The sequence below is a fragment of the Nicotiana sylvestris genome, chromosome 7 (assembly GCF_000393655.2).
Source record: "Nicotiana sylvestris chromosome 7, ASM39365v2, whole genome shotgun sequence".
Taxonomy (NCBI): domain Eukaryota; kingdom Viridiplantae; phylum Streptophyta; class Magnoliopsida; order Solanales; family Solanaceae; genus Nicotiana; species Nicotiana sylvestris.
Genome location: NC_091063.1, coordinates 52,134,558 through 52,146,787, shown reverse-complemented (window position 1 = coordinate 52,146,787; position 12,230 = coordinate 52,134,558).

Sequence of the window (12,230 nt, the reverse complement as noted above, 5' to 3'; positions counted from 1 at the left end):
TATAAGGCCACCATCCATGATCTACGAGAAGAGTTGAGAAATGTCACCTTCAACAATGATTTACAGGAACAAGAGGCCGAGGGTGAGAGGAGAAGATTGGTGCGAGAAAATGAAGCTCTCAGAGCTCAGGTTCGACAGTTAAAAATCGAAGCCGAGAACCCAGGCCGAAGCAAGAAAGATGAAAGGCTCATTTATAACCTTACTCAAAAGGTATGTGACTATGAAGATGACCTGCAGAAAGCTGAGTCTGAACTAGCAAAAGCACAAGCAAAGTTGGCTAAAAGTGCTGAAAGGCATGCAACTTTCGTTCAACAGATGAAAGAAAGATATGAAAGAGGGGTCACAGGTGGGAAAAGGCAATTGGCAACCTCGAGGGTGAAATGGCTAAACAAGCCAAAAATTTTAAGGCTGAAAGAGAACATTATTATGCCTTAATGGCACGGTTGGAAGAGGACTTGCGGCACTTGCAAGAACAAAACCGCGCTGCCACTCAGGTCTTAGAAGCTAGATCCCATCAGATTGGCCGTCTGTTGCAAGAGAAGGGCATTATGAGAGAGAGAGAGAGTTTGAAGGATTGCTGACTACATTACCATGAAGTGCAGTGCATGTGAGGACATGACTAGGTCCATGTTTTTTGCACTGTAATGATCTTCGTCCGTCAGATAATGGAGGAACTCTATCGGCTCCAAGATGACATGGCAAGTAGGCCCGCTGCAAGACCGGTTGGTGTTCCTAGGGCAGGGTTGGAGGCATTGATGTATTCATGATTTTTCACTTGAGTCTACATTTCCTTTTTTGTTAGAGTCTGTCAGTTAGTTTGAGTCTATATTTTCCTTTTGCTAGAGTTTGTCAGTTGTTTTCGAGTCTGTAATTTCTTTTGTTGGAGTACGATATCTTATTTTAGAGTCTGTATCTCGTTCTTTCATCAAAGTCTGTTAGTTTCTTTCGAGTCTGTTAGTTTCGAGTCTTTGTAAAAGCGTATGAAAACTAAAATCCCAAAATGTTTTTTTTACTTTATTTCACACTTATCCTCTAGAACTACGCTCGGTCTGATTCATGCAGGGTCATGATATGTAGGCAATCTCTATAGTATTCGACCATAACCAAAAGAGAGAAAAGAAAAGAGGGGAAAAACAAAAGAGAAAAGAGAGAAAAGAAAGAAAATAAGAGAGAAGAAACGATGGCAAAACAAGAGGGAAATGAGAAAAAAGAAAAACAAAGGGGAGAAAAACAAAGAAAAGCAAAGAAAGAGAAAAATAAAGAAAGTTGCAAATGGAAAGGCCAAGATGACGCAAGCAGCCGATCAAATGCATGATAGAAACGGTTAACTGCTTAGGTGCATTCATTCCCCAAATGTGTGGTTACCAATTTGTTAAAGACCTAACCGCTAACAATGTTGTTGTTGATGCATTGAATACAGATAGGTGGTTAGTTAATTGGCATTCTGGCAACTCACTCATACAACACCCGGTCTAAAGACAGGCTAAATATGGCCAACCAAGAACCGGAAACAAGTATTGTCGACCCATCATAAGAAGTGGAAGAATTGGACGTTAATGCAATGAGGAAAGAAATGTATAAGCTAAAGCAACAGATGGCTGAAATGTACCAAGCCTGGGCGAAGGGGCATCCACTGCCAGTCTATACTGCTAACCCTGCTTATATCCCACCATTGGCTAAACCTCAGGAACCTCCTACTGTGAACTCATCTCCAGCCTTTTCCCTTTACCAACAATGCCAAGGCACCACTTCCCATACATCACAAGCTCCTCCACCCAAACAAGTCCCATACCCTCCTCCACCAGTCACTCCCTTTTTTGTGGCACCTCTACTTGCTACCTTACACCGATCTTCCAATGAACCTCTATTCCAGACTAACGACAACCAGTATTATCCCCCTAAACCCACCTTCAGAGTTCCAGAACCATATTCTTACACCCCTCATCTTGATCTCACGACGGAAATCGAGAAGCCACCCAAAAATCCTGAGCATGAGGAGATGATCAGAAAGGTCAAAAGCATAGAACAATCATTTTGAGATATGAGGGGGTTAGAGGGTCAAGTAAGTGTGGCCTATAGAGATTTATGTCTGTCCCCAGATGTTCAGTTACCAGCTGGGTTCAAAATGCCCAAGTTTAATCTTTACGATGGGCATGGTGACCCAATGGCACACTTAAGAGGATTCTGTAGCAAGATGAGAGGAGCAGGCGGAAGAGATGAATTGCTGATGGCATATTTCAGCCAAAGTTTGAGTGGGTCGACGTTAGAATGGTACATCAGACAAGATCACAACAGGTGGTACACATGGGACGATTTAACCCAAGACTTCGCCTATCATTTCCAGTACAATCTTGAAATTATTCCAGACCATCTGTCATTAACAAAGATCGAGAAGAAGCCCGGTGAGAGCTTCTGAGAATATGGATTCCGTTGGATAGAGCAAGCAGCAAGGGTTGACCCTCCGATGAAAGAAAGTGAGATGGTTAATTATTTCTTGCAGGCTTTGGAGCCCACTTATTTCGGTCACTTGGTGTCAGCAGTAGGCAAGTCCTTTAATGAAGTTGTAAAAATGGGAGGCATGGTTGAGGAGGGACTCAAGTCCAACAAGATCATGAGTTATTCAGCAATCAAAGCGACCACTCAGGCCATTCAAAATAGTACTGGAGGTGTACTCGGGAAGAAGAAGAAAGAGGATGTTGCGATAATTGAGTCGGGAGCTTGGGTTAGATCCAGGAACCTTCCCCGTTACTACAACCAGCCTCGACCCTATCCCCAAACTTACCCCCACACTCCATATAACCCACCACAACACTATTACCCACTGCCAGATCCCCATTTTTCTGTCCATCACGCACAAACCTATACCCAACCTCCCGCTCACGCACAATGGCGCGTGCCAGCTCCACAAAATCCATACCAAGCTCCACAAAATAACTATCCATCCCCAAAAACCTACAAAAATCCTCCTAGAACAAGTTTTCGACCCAATCAAGCTTTTAAAAATGAGAGGTTACAGAAGCAGAAGACTTTCACTCCATTGGAAGAATCATATACTAGTCTATTCCATAGACTGAGACAATTGGGTATGTTGAATCCGATCGAGGCCAAACTGCCAAATCCCCTTCCCAGAAATCTTGACCACTCGGTGAGTTATGAGTATTGTTCAGGGGCCCCAGGACATGACACAAAGAAATGTTGGAAACTGAAAACAGTTGTGCAAGAGCTTATTGATACTCATCGGATCGAGGTTCAGGCCCAGAAGCACCAAATATCAACTAGAATCCGTTGCCAGCTCACCATGAGACCCATATGATTGAGTTTATACACAAGGGAGGGGAGCCTAAGAAACCCTTGCAGACGGTGATGATGATCCATTCCAGTGAAACCAGTTCAAAAGAAAAGGTAACCAGTGGGAAATCAGTGGCCCAGTTGAAAGGGGTAGATAATAAGCCAGCTGTGGTAGCCGAGAAAGGGTCGTCAAGCACTGTTGCAGTGAAACTAGAGAAAGCTAAAGTGGTGGTACCAGAGGTTACAAGTAAACCTGTTGTGGTCGTAAAGGGTGCTCGCACAGAGCCTGTTATTATAAAACCAGTAACTCAGCTTCCAGTGATCAACAACAAGGCGGTCCCATGGAATTATGAACGAATGATAGTAACTTACAAGGGGAAAGAGGTTAAAGAAGAAGTGTGTGAGACCCATGGTTTGACTCGATCAGGGAGATGCTTTGCCCCCGAAGAGTTGAGGAAAGCTAAGACTTCAAAAGATAACCCAATGTTGGTGAAGAAAGCGGTGACCGAGGAAGAAGCAAAGGAGTTCTTGAGAAAGATGAAAGTGCAGGACTATTCCATTGTGGAGCAGTTGAGGAAAACACCAGCTCAGATTTCATTATTGTCATTATTGATCCATTCCAATGAGCACCGTCAGGCTTTGATGAAGATCTTGAACGAGGCTCACGTTCCTGACAAAATCTCGGTGAACCACTTGGAAAATATAGCTAACAAGATATTTGAGGTAAATAGAGTCACTTTTTCTGATGATGAGTTGCCCGTGGAGGGTACCGAGCACAATAGAGCCCTCTATCTGATGGTGAAATACAAAGATTCCGTGGTTACTCGGGTACTAGTTGACAATGGGTCTAGCGCGAACATTTGTCCTCTCTCCAGATTGAACAAGCTGAAAGTAGAGGATGAAAGAATTCACAAGAATAGTATTTGTGTTCGGGGATTCAACGGTGGAGGGAAAGATTCAGTTGGGGACATAGTGCTTGAGCTCACAATAGGGCCAGTTGAATTTACTATGGAATTCCAGGTACTCGATGTGGCTGTTTCTTATAATCTGCTGTTGGGACGACCTTGGATTCATGCTGCCAAAGCGGTCCCGTCTACTCTGCATCAAATTGTCAAGTTTGAATGGGATTAAAAGGAAATTGTCGTACACGGCGAGGATAATTTGTGTGTGCCCAATGATGCCATTATTCCACTCATAGAGGTTGAAGACGACAAGGGGCCATGGGTTTATCAGGTTTTTGATACAGTATCGGTAGAGAAAGTTCCAGAAGGGAAGTGCATTCCGACTCCAAAGGTAGCTACTGCATTAGTCATGGTAGCCGTTGAAATATTGAAAAATAGTTTTGTACCGGGCAAGGGTTTGGGTATATCTCTGCAAGGTATTGTGCAACCAGTTTCTCTTCCAAAGAATCTGGATACTTTTGGTCTGGGGTTCAAGCTTACAGTTGCAGATGTGAGACGAGCCTGCAAAATGAAACAGAAAGCATGGGCATTTCCAAGACCAATCCCGCGTCTGTCCAGATTATTCGTCAGGCCGGGTATCAGAAAGCAATTGTTGTCAAAGGTTCCTGGATCATTGATTGGTGTTGATAGAGACTTGAAAAAGGGGTTCGAAAGGTTATTCGCCGAGGTTAACATGGTTGAGGCTGGGGAAGGGTCCAGCAAGGTAGATGTGCAATTCGTGGGACCACGTGCAAAAGTCAACAACTGGGAAGCTACTCCTCTTTCTACCCGGAGGGAGTCTTGGTAGTGGGTTGTGATTTTCTTTTAGTTGTCTGGATTATTCCAGGGACTGTAATTCAGATATTATGTTCCGTCCAATTGGATGTGTTAAAACCCTCTTATCTTTAAATTCAATGAAATGCAATTGTTCCTTTTCCTTCATTTCTTCTAATTTTATTTTTGTTTTCTTCTTTTGTACAGTTCTTTTTATGCTGATATCAATGACATGACATGCATGAGGAATCTTCGGCCCAGTTTTAAAAGCCACTAACTCTGAAATAATAATACAGGAAATTGAGTGTGATGACGAGTTGGAATTTGATGATGATAAGGCCTATGAAGAAAATAGTAAGGAACTAAGTCATTTTGAGGAAAAGCCCAAACCTAATTTGAACGATATAGAAGCAGTTAATCTAGGGGACCAAGATAATGTCCGTGAAACTAAAATAAGTGTCCATCTGGAACCTCAACTCAGGGAGGAGATAATTAAAGCACTGTTTGAATACAAAGATGTTTTTGCATGGTCCTATGACGACATGCCGGGTCTAGGCACTGATTTAGTGGTTCACAAGTTGCCCACTGACCCGGCATTCCCTCCTGTCAAACAGAAGCTGAGAAAGTTCAAAACGGATATGAGTGTAAATATCAAAGAAGAGGTCACCAAGCAGTTCGATGCCAAAGTCATTCGGGTCACCCGGTATCCCACCTAGTTAGCCAATGTTGTTCCTGTGCCGAAGAAGGATGACAAGACCAAGGTGTGTGTTTACTATCGGGATCTCAACAAGGCGAGTCCAAAAGACAATTTCCCATTGCCGAACATCCATATCTTGATTGATAATTGTGCCAAACATGAGATTGGTTCTTTTATGGATTATTACGCGGGTTATCATCAGATCTTAATGGACGAGGAAGATGCAGAAAAGACGGCATTCATCACGCTGTGGGGAATGTACTGCTATCGGGTCATGCCATTTGGCTTGAAGAATGTTGGGGAAACCTACATGAGGGCAATGACAACAATATTCCATGATATGATACACCAGGAAATCGAGGTGTACGTAGATGATGTGATCGTAAAGTCTAGAAAGCAGTCTGACCATGTCAGGGATCTAAGGATGTTCTTCCAAAGTCTTCGCAGGTACAATCTCAAGCTTAATCCTACAAAGTGTGCTTTTGGGGTACCGTCTGGAAAGTTGTTGGGGTTCGTAGTCAGCCGCCGGGGCATTAAACTGGATCCATCAAAAGTCAAGGCTATCCAGGAATTGCCACCTCCGAGGAACAAGACCAAGGTGATGAGTTTGTTGGTAAGATTGAATTATATCAGCAGGTTCATCGCTCAGCTCACGACAACTTGTGAGCCTATCTTCAAACTGTTAAAGAAAGACGCTGCGGTCAAGTGGACAGATGAATGTCAGGAAGCATTTGATAAGATAAAGGGGTATTTGTCAAATCCACCTGTGTTGGTCCTGCCAGAACCTGGGCGACCTTTGATTCTATATTTGACAGTTTTGGACAATTCATGCTGTGTATTGGGTCAACATGATATCACTGGCAGGAAGGAGCAGACCATCTATTACCTCAGCAAGAAATTCACGTCGTACGAGGTTAAGTATACTCATCTTGAGAGGACATGTTGCGCCCTAACTTGGGTGGTACAAAAGCGAAACATTATTTGTCATCTTATACTACTTACCTCATATCTCGCTTGAATCCATTAAAGTATATCTTTTAGAAGCCTATGCCCACAGGAAGGCTTGCAAAGTGGCAGATCTGCTCACAGAGTTTGACATTGTCTACGTGACTCGAACTGCAATGAAAGCACAGGCCTTGGCGGATCATTTGGCCGAGAATCTGGTTGATGAAGATTATGAACCTTTGAAAACTTATTTCCCCGATGAAGAGGTGATGCACGTTGATGAGTTGGAACAAGTTGAGAAGACGGGATGGAAACTTTTCTTTGATGGGGCTGCAAACATGAAAGGCATAGGGATAGGAGCGGTACTTATTTCTGAAATAGGGCAGCACTACCCTGTTACGGCTCAACTTCGTTTCTATTGTACTAACAACATGGCGGAGTACGAGGCATGCATTTTGAGTTTGAGGTTAGCTGTGGATATGGGTGTCCAGGAAGTCTTGGTCTTGGGTGACTCAGACCTCCTGGTGCACCAGATTAAGGGAGAATGGGAAATATGAGATTTGAAACTCATACCATACAAACAATGTTTGCATGATCTTTGTCAACAGTTTCAGTCGATAGAATTCAGGCATATCCCAAGGATCCATAATGAAGTTGTCGATGCTTTGGCTACTCTAGTGTCAATGTTACATCATCCAGATAAGGCTTATGTGGACCCTTTGCAGATTCAGGTACGTGATCAGCACGCTTACTGTAATATGGTAGAAGAAGAACTTGATGGGAAGACATGGTTTCATGATATCAAAGAATATATCAGGACAGGGGTATATCCGGTACAGGCCACAGACGATCAAAAAAGAACAATTCGACGATTGGCAAGTGGATTTTTCTTTAGTGGAGGGGTATTGTACAAAAAAATGCCAGATCTGGGATTGCTAAGATGCATAGATGCTAGACAGGCCACCGCTATCATAACTGAGGTACACTCTGGAGTTTGTGGACTGCATATGAGTGGGTACGTCCTGGCAAAGAAGATTCTCCAAGCAGGTTATTATTGGCTCACCATGGAGCGGGATTGCATCAGTTTTGTACGCAAATATCATCAGTGTCAAGTGCATGGAGATTTGATTCATTCTCCACCATCCGAATTACATACAATGTCTGCACCATAGCCTTTTGTTGCTTGGGGCATGGATGTCATTAGGCCAACCGAGCCAGCAGCATCAAACGGACACAGATTTATTCTAGTAGCCATTGATTATTTCACCAAGTGGGTTGAAGCGAAAACTTTCAAATCTGTGACTAAGAAAGCAGTGGTCGATTTTATGCATTTAGATATCATCTGTCGGTTTGGGATTTCGAAGGTAATCATGACGGACAATGGCGCTAATCTCAACAGTCATCTGATGACGGAGACATGTCAGCAGTTTAAGATTATACATCGCAATTCCACCCCATATCGCCCTAAGGCAAATGGAGCAGTCGAGGCGGCCAACAAGAATATAAAGAAGATACTTCGAAGAATGGTGGAAGGTTCTAGGCAGTGGCATGAAAAGCTACTGTTTGCATTGTTGGGTTATCGCACTACTATCCATACTTTAGTATGGGCCACTCCTTATTTTTTGGTGTATGGCACGGAGGCAGTAATACCCGCAAAAATTGAAATCCCATCCCTTCGGATCGTCGCTGAGGCGGAAATTGATGATGTTGAGTGGGTCAAAACCCGCTTGGAGCAATTAAGTCTGATTGATGAAAAGAGATTGGAAGCAGTATGTCATGGCCAATTGTACCAACAGAGAATGGCGAGAGCATATAACAAGAACGTACGTCCACAGAAGTTTGAAGTGGGTCAATTAGTGCTGAGATGTATCTTGCCTCATCAGGCTGAAACAAAAGGAAAGTTCGCCCCAAACTGGCAGACAACATTTGTTGTAACTAGAGTGTTGTCCAATGGCGCGTTATATTTGACAGATGTAGAAGGGAAATGTGTAGAAATGTCTATCAATTCCGATGCAGTCAAGAGATACTATGTATGATTTCTTTGTTTGATTGTACTTGTTTGTATTTGGCATATTTTGAAGATTGAAATGACGAAGACGTTTTTGTTCTGCTATCTAAACACTTTATCCCTCGTCACCATTTTTGAGCCTTCTTTATTTTCTTTCATACCCATCTTTCGTAATCAGTAGCGAATATCAGAAATACAAGCGTGAGAGATAAGAAAAGGAAGAAAAGAAAAAGAGAAAGAAAGGAAAGAGAAAGAAAAGAATGAAAAAAAAGAAGAAGAAAAAAAAAGAGAAAAGAAGAAGAAAAATAATAAAAGAAAAAAAGAGAGAAGAAAAAGAGAAAAAAAAAAGAAAGAGAAAAGGAAAAATCACAACAACAAAGTAATTTCTATGACATGAACTACGTTCGACCTGATTCCTTTTAAGGATACGTAGGCAGCCTCACGGTTCGGTCTCATCAAAACAAAAATTCAAAAGTCCCCCATGCAAGAAACTGGGGCAGAAGTTGTGTTTGTTGTGAGAAACCTGATTCCGAAAGTTGTAACTTTAACCCATTTGAATTGTTTTGAGCCTTTTATACCCTTTCTTTCTAACCCTATCCAAAAGCCCACATTACGGTCCAAAGAAAGACCTTCTGATCAGTCTTTGAGAAATGCCAAGTTGAGCAAGTAAAGGTAATTCATGTTAGGGGAAACACTCTGGTTCAAGCAGGAAAATAAAAATGGGGAAGTCTTATTGGTGAAAACCCTTGCGGGCACCATGAGGCGACGAGAGCTGAGAGAAATAAAAATGAGAGAGTCTTATTGGTGAAAACCCTCGCGGGCAGCATGAGGTGACGAGAGCTGAGAGAAATCAAAGAATGAGAGAGTCTTATTGGTGAAAACCCTTACGGGCACCATGAGGCGAAAGTGAGTTGAGAGATGAACGAATGAAAGAGGTCTGTTTCAAGGCACCGCAGGATGAACAAGGTCAAGGTTTGGGTAAAGTAATCAGGTCATGGAAATTCTGAGGCAACGAAGTACGGCAACTGAAAGTTGATTGGTTGGACAGATTGGGCCGATTAATCCGAAATGCATGTCATGATCATTGGTACCGGCTGTTCCACTCAGATAAGTTTCTTTTCTTTTTTCCCCCTTGTAGCAGTCATCTAGTTTTGGATTCTTCTTATCCTTAACCCGCAAAATCATTGCATTTCATTCTCTTTTCGGGGTTTATTTGTCTATGATGTTTCAATGTCAGTCGTGTTCAAAGAAAGTGAAAAGAATTTCAAAGCTCACTACCAACTTCCAAAATTGCAAAGCATGGTTTGGTCAAGCGTACCAAAGACAACACGATGTAAGGTGGGTACAAGGAATCACCGGAAGTTTCATCGGTAGAATGGTTTGGTAATGTCATGGGAGATGCAAAGGTTCGGATAAAGGGGTTAGAGGTATGAAACAATAGCATGGGTATAGAACACTCGGTTCGTCAAAGGTCATGGGGTTTGAAAGTTAGTCAGAAAGTCAAAGCGGTTTAGGGCTAGTTCGGGGAAGCCAGTCATAACAAAACAATGCGGCGGAAAGATCTTCAGCAAGAATGCCATCAGCTAACCTCCATTTTAAACTGACAAAATTTTCTTTGATTGAAACAGGGGCAGAGAATTCGTTTGTTGCGGAGAAACTCTCCGTAGGGGAAAGAGTAAGCATCAAAACAGGTTTGACCGTAAACTTTCAGGACCCTCCTGGAAAATGTGGCTTAGTTAAAATTCAAAACAATCATGAATAACATAAATATATCTCAAAGGAATATAAGTTGGTTTCTATGTTTGTATGTTCAAGATAGGAGTCTTTAGGACCTTCCTGGATAATAGGATGTAGTTTAAAACCCTCTTAGATAACAGGACTTAGCGGAAGTAATACCTTTAGAAGATACAACTTAGATCTATAATTGTCAGTTGTCAGGACCTTCCTGGATAATAGGACTTAGCTTTCAAATTCTTAGTAACAATTGGTAGAATGATTCAGTTTAACACTCACCCATGTGGCCAGCTACCAAATTGGGGCAGGAAAAATTCTTTGTTTTATCTATTTTGAAGTCAGGAGCCCTCCTGGAGAGCAGGGAATGCATTTCAAGTTGAAGTCAGGAGCCCACCTGGAGAGTAGGGAATACATTTCAAAGTCAGCCGTCAGGAGCCCGCCTGGAGAGCAGGGAATACATTCAAGCGCAGAAGTTAGGAGCCCGCCTGAAGAACAAGGGAGTACAATTTAAGTCTTAGCTTTCAAATTCATTGCTTTGTTTATTTTGAAGTTAGGAGCCCGCCTGGAGAGCAGGGAATACATTTCAAATTCAGAAGTCAGGAGCCCGCCTGGAGAGCATGGAATACATTCAAGAGCAGAAGTCAGGAGCCCGCCTGGAGAACAAGGGAGTACAATTTAAATTTTAGCTTTTAAATTCTTTGTTTTGTCTATGTTGAAGTCAAGAGCCCGCCTGGAGAGCAGGGAATACATTTCAAGTCAGCAGTCAGGAGCCCGCCTGGATAGTAGGGAATACATTTCAAGCCAGCAGTCAGGAGCCCGCCTAGAGAGCAGGGAATACTTTCAAGCGTAGCAGTCAGGAGCCCTCCTGGAGAACAAGGGAGTACAATTTAAATTTTAGCTTTCAAATTCTTTGTTTTGTCTATGTTGAAGCTAGGAGCCCGCCTAGAGAGCAGGGAATATATTTCAAGTTGAAGTCAAGAGTCCGCCTAGATAGCATGGGAATACATTCAAGTTCAGCAATCAGGAGCCCGCCTGGAGAGCATGGGAATACATATCAAGTTCAGCAATCAGGCACCCACCTAAAGAAGGGGAAAACATCTCAGGCTACAATTCAAGGCAGCAACAAAGAGATTCCACCGAGAGAATAGAGGACAACAAGGCTACAAGAAACACAAGAGCAAGTTTGAAGATCTAGATAGGATTTTGTAAAACATAGATCATAGTCTAGTCTAGCTTCTTTTATTTTTGACATGGTGTAATAAGGGGTTCAGTAAGTAGTAGCGGCAACAGCAGCAACAGTGAAAGCCCAGCTTCACGGTAGTCCCAGCTATCAAAACTTCCTCAACTACACTGACCTGATTCCTTTTTAGCCGAGGATGTGTAGGCAACCTCAGAAGCAGGGTGCGGTCAAATCTTTCAAAAATGCTTCCCACGAAGTATTCAAATGGGCAAAAATCGCTCGTATCCGCTCACTTTATCTTTGCACGAAAACTCTTCCTGTTTCCGAGCAAAGAGGGGCAGCAGTGAGCACGTAATTTTTTCCCTATATGAATTATTCCAACAAATTCAAAACAAAATAATTTCTTTCAGTGTTTGCAATTTTGTGGATTTCGTGGCAGTTTCTGTTAATTATTTGCATTTTGTCTGTGCATTTTATTTTGTTTAATTAATGAAAAAATACAAAATATGTTGCACTTGCATTTAGGATTTAATTTTTGTATTTTTGAACTAATTAATAATTTAGTGTTTTATAAAAATGAGAAAATCACAAAATAGTTCATTTTTCGCACTTTAATTTTAATTTTTTGAATTTTTGTTAGTTTTCTTTAATTTGGCATTTAAT